A 4,586-nucleotide genomic window follows, 5' to 3' on the forward strand; every position below is an offset into this window, starting at 1 on the left:
ATCATAGAGTATTCTCCCTCAACTGTTTGAAGGTTAGAGATCCCTTGTTGCGCATTCACTTGTCTCCATAGCTAAGTGGCTTAACCCCAACGATGTCGTGGACACCCCGAGGGGGTGACTTTGACATAATCAAAGATCAAGGACTTAACCACAAGACAACTGTGATGCCTCAGGTCAAAGGACTACTTTGCATTATCCCAACCATGAGTTCTCATGTGACATGGAATATAAGAACTCTTCGTTGATCACGTTCAGTGAACTCATTCTCTATTGAGCACCTACGTACTTGTCTTGATGTCACACACACCAATGACTCGAGACTAATCACTCTCCCTGAGAGAAGACATAGTACGTACTGATCTTAACGGACTGTCAACGCCCAATTGACAATCCTATGATCAGGAACGTTTAGGATGTGTCTACGAAAGAATGGTCTCATGAATCTAACTTCATTAGATTACATTCTCCCAATCACATATTCCTTGGACTTTATCGTTTAAGCATATAACATTTATATGAGACGGCTCAAACAATAATGTATGCCCTTTATATGTAAAACTAGATTAGTTTAACATGTGAAATGTCCGTAAAGTATCATCACATGATTGGCTTTAGGGCACATTTCCAACAGGACCTTACGACACCACTCAACAAGTTGACGTTCACACAGAGAAACTCTCAAGCGAAAGCAACGAATGATGTGCTAGAGTTGGCAGGCCCAGCTCGTCGGCTTCAACATAACCCAGACTATTCCCTTGTTGGCCAACTTCCCATGCCATCAGTTTGTAGCAACTTCCTAAATTCGAGCAACCCCTTATGTAATGTATCAAACAACCTATCCGCAGGCATACAAGGAGCCAGGCAAGCTTAATTTGGATTATCTTCATCGGAGCTCTTCTTCGACAAATTGCAATTGGCTAATTGTTACAGGGAAACATATATCTAAGAGCTCATCCGGTGATGATTCAGATGGAAATCCAAAGAAAACAACAAATTGTTCTAATGGCTTTGGTTCTACGTCACATCGCCATAGTTCAGTGGAAAATTGTTCTGATGAAGGGTTTCTTTCGAAGACAGATCACAGCGATCTTAGTTTGGAGACTGGTTATTGCAAAGTGTGTATTGATTCAGGGGATGTGGGGACTCTTCCTTTCTCTACCCTCCGCTTCCCGCCACCGTCCTCCCGGTCACTCCATCTCCCCCTCAACCCCAAATCCAGCTAGCCTGCAAGGCCACGCGCTTCCCTGAAGCGTGCCAATCTTCCCTGGGTAAGGTCATCACTGACCCAAATGCCACCCCTCTCGAGACCATCCATTTCGCCATCTAGGTCGCTGACGACAGCCTCAAAACGGCGCAGGGCATGATCCATACCATCCTAGACTTGTCCGCAGGGGACATAAACTGCTTCACCGCCGCGAAAAAAACTACCTCGACGTCCTTGGCAAGGAGAATTCGTGTGATTACCAGACGGTGCAGGAGGTTGTGAATCCTGTGCCGGATGACGCGAGAGATAAGAGGTTCGTGATTAGGATAAAGGCGGGGGTGTACGAGGAGACCATAGGGGTGCCCTTAGAGAAGCGGAACGTGGTGTTCTTGGGTGATGGGATAGGCAAAATCGTCATTACCGCCTCATTAAATGTAAGCCAGCCTTGAATTTCCACCTACAACACTGCCATCGTCGGAGTTAACGATGATGGGTTCATGGCGAGTGCTCTCACAATCCAGAACACCGTAGGTCCCGATGCTCACCAAGCAGTTGCTTACAGATCAACCATTGATCTATCTGTAATTGAGAACTGCGAATTCATTGGCAATCAGGACACTCTCTATGCTCACGGCAACCGCCAATTCTACAAGTAGTGCACCATCCTAGGCAATGTTGATTTCATCTTTGGTAACTCAGCTTCCATTTTCCAAGACTGCACCATCTTTGTCCATCCTAGACAACTCAGCTTCCATCTTCCAAACTGCACAAACATTTCTCTTAATGATAACACTGTCAACCACTTGAAGCTACTTTTGCTTTTGTTGACTACATGGAAAAGGTCATACTTATGCTGCCAAGGTATAGGCTTGTGGTGCTGCAATCAGGATGGTTTATCTTCAACAACCCACTTGGACAAAGGGAATACCTTTTCGCATGTGCTAGCATGCTTTGTCGCACTTATCCAACAAAAAGAAAAGAAAGGCCTTCAGACAGCTCAACCACTCCCACAAAAGTGAAAAGAAAAAGCAAAAGTAGAAAGCAAAAGAAAGAAGCAAACATAATTGCAGTGGTGATGGCATGCAGAAAAGGGAATTATGGGCGTGACCTATTGAGCAAAGGGTCGGATTTATTTTTGAATGATGTAATTTATTTTTCTTATCTTTCAGAAACATCTGTATAAACCCCATCAGATGGTAATAATAATAATAAATAAATAAAAAACAGCAAGTCCAAAAATAATGGGCTGGAAGGTTATGTGGAGGGCGAAGGCCCATATGTCTAAAAGAGTCAGGCCTTCTATTATCACCAACTAGGTGATCAAAAGTATGTCCAGTACTACAAAAAATTATTCGGCAGCCTGTCGCTATTACCACCAACCAGGTGATCAAAAGTACGCCCAGTACTAAAAAATTATTCGGCAGCCTGCCACTATTATCACCAACCAGGTGATCAAAAGTACGCCCAGTACTCCAAAATTATTCGGCAGCCTGCCGCTATTACCACCAACCAGGTGATCAAAAGTACACCCACTACTCCAAAATTATTCGGCAGCCTGCCACTATTATCACCAACCAGGTGATCAAAAGTACGCCCAGTACTCTAAATTTATTCGGCACCCTGCCGCTATTATCACCAACCAGGTGATCAAAAGTATGCCCAATACTCCAAAATTATTCGGCACCCTGCCGCTATTATCACCAACCAGGTGATCAAAAGTACGTCTAATACTTCAAAATTATACATGAGCATTACTCATGTCAATCATACATAAACATTCATGAGCATCACTCATATCAATCATACATAAACATTTATGACCATCATTCATGTCAACATCCATGAGCATCACTCATGTTAATCAACATAAACATTCATAAGCATCACTCATGTCAATCTAACTTCAAAAGCTTCATTTACAGAGTTCTAGCTTCGAAAAGCTTCATTTACAGAACTCTAGCTTCAAAAGCTTCATTTACAAAAGCTCCAGCTTCGAAAGCTTCATTTACAGAGCTCTAGTTTTAAAGCTTCACTTGCAAAGCTTCACCTACAAAGCTTCATTGCAGGGTATACAAATACCGCATTCGAACAACCGCCACTTCGGCCCATACATAGATTCAATTTGAAGTCTCCAGCCAACAGACTCTATTAACCGAAGACTTGAGGGACTACATTATGTACCATATATTGGGCCTCATAAAAAAATATTTGGGGGACTTAGCCCACTATTTATGTATTAAGGAGCGAACCCTTATTTTATAAAATGGGCTCTCTCACTTTCATTAGAGAGCACCCATCATTCATGTATTGGGGAGCGAACCCTTATTCTATAAAAGGGACTCTCTCACCTTCAATGCCACAAGCCGAGCCAACCAAGGCAACATAAGCCACAAGTCGAGCCAACCAAGGCAACATAAGCCACAAGCCGAGTAGCCTCGCAACATGTGCTACTTCTAGTTGAGCATCATTTCAGATTGAGCACCGCCTCGTATCGAGTATTCAGGTCAAGACGACATCTAGTTACTTTGGCCCACACATGGACTGAATTTCAAGTCTCCAGCAAAAAAACTCTCTTGACTGAAGACTTGGGGACTACTGTTTGTACCATACTTATGGCCTCTGTATTTAGATCTCGTATAAATACTCGGGGGACTCAAATGTAATTATGTAATAAAGGAGGGGCAAATATGTAAAAAGGGGAGGAGCCCTTATTATATAAAAGGGCCTCCTCACCCTTACAAGGGGAAGCCCTCTCATCCTCTCAAAGCTCATCTATCTCAAGCTCTCATGCTCACAAATAGAGAGCCCTCTCAAGCTCTCTCTTTCTCTGGGGGACTCCCCCTCACCCTTGTAATCCATACATACAGTCAGAGAAATACAATCAGTGTGGACCTAGCCCAAACCTTGGGGTGAACCACAATACATCTTGTGTTATTTACTTTCTTGCAGATTCACGGTCGGATTTACGTTGTTCCAAAACCCCTCCGGTTTTGTGCATCAACAATTTGAATGCATAAACAATCTCTGATTCGAATAATTTTTCTGTACAGATAATATTCAAATGAAGATATTAAAAAATTGAACGGTTTTAATTATAAAATTTTTACACTGAAGAGGAATATCGTTAGATTGTAGTACTAAATGACATTCTTTTACCTATAATTAGTGTTTTAGCCATGTGGCACAATGAGGACAAGGAAAATAAAGAAGACATGAAGGTCAATAACGAATTTCCTAAAAAAAAATGAGGAGTACAACATACTGCATAGTGCATACACTGGAGTACAGTGTCTTGAAAGTGTACTAAAGAGGGGTAATATTGGCATTGTAGAGAATAAATACGACTATTTATCAGCTTTGTATATAAACATCAGTACCCTTC

General features: G+C 42.3%; 1 pseudogene; it reads left to right on the top strand.

The window, feature by feature from the left end:
* Positions 1–821: 821 nt before the first annotated feature.
* On the top strand, positions 822–2,223 carry LOC126584556 (probable pectinesterase/pectinesterase inhibitor 51; annotated as a pseudogene).
* Positions 2,224–4,586: the final 2,363 nt, after the last annotated feature.

Source organism: Malus sylvestris, chromosome 10, assembly GCF_916048215.2.
Source record: "Malus sylvestris chromosome 10, drMalSylv7.2, whole genome shotgun sequence".
NCBI lineage: Eukaryota > Viridiplantae > Streptophyta > Magnoliopsida > Rosales > Rosaceae > Malus > Malus sylvestris.